This window comes from Corvus brachyrhynchos, unplaced genomic scaffold (assembly GCF_000691975.1).
Source record: "Corvus brachyrhynchos isolate BGI_N302 unplaced genomic scaffold, ASM69197v1 scaffold150, whole genome shotgun sequence".
In the NCBI taxonomy this organism is placed as follows: Eukaryota; Metazoa; Chordata; class Aves; order Passeriformes; family Corvidae; genus Corvus; species Corvus brachyrhynchos.
The window spans coordinates 2,990,537-2,991,038 of record NW_008236162.1 but is presented as its reverse complement, the minus strand read 5'-3'; the positions used below and the strand labels follow the sequence as shown (position 1 = coordinate 2,991,038).

General features: G+C 59.0%; 1 protein-coding gene across 1 annotated transcript in view; it reads right to left on the bottom strand.

Moving 5' to 3' along the window:
* The window catches only part of EIF4EBP1 (eukaryotic translation initiation factor 4E binding protein 1), a gene marked incomplete at its 5' end in the record, with an annotated part of 4,596 nt that overhangs the window by 3,622 nt on the left and 472 nt on the right, over positions 1–502 (bottom strand). The gene's annotated exons all lie outside the window — the stretch shown is intronic.

Here is a 502-nt window from a genome sequence, read left to right as displayed (position 1 = left end):
TCCTCCCTCCCTCCAGCAGCGGGGTGATGCCGCAGCAGGGCCGGGCAACACACGCTGTCCCCAAACGGGCCGGGACAGCCCCGAGCGCTGCCAGGTGGGCACACCCCGGCCACAAACACGGTCCAGCCTCTCCTCTCGCTGCCGACACTCGGCAAGTCCCCGGGGAACAAGAGCTGACAGCCCCGGAGGGCTCATTACTGCGTGCCGCTAATTGCTCATTTCTGCTGTGTTACCCACGCTGGGGAAGTCTCCCACACCCCAACACAATCCCTGCAGCGATCTCCTGCTTTCAGAGGGAACACATGGCCAAAACAACCCCAAACCTCAGCTTTTCTGCACACACAAACCCCGATGAGTCAGTCAGCAGTGTCACTTCCCCTTCTCTCCGAATTTTAACCCCTGGAATCCTGTGGTAGATCCGAGGGACCAACAAAACCTCCATCCCCTCCCACAGTTTGTTCTTTTGGCTGAACTTCAGGCACGGCTTTATCATTTCTCCTGC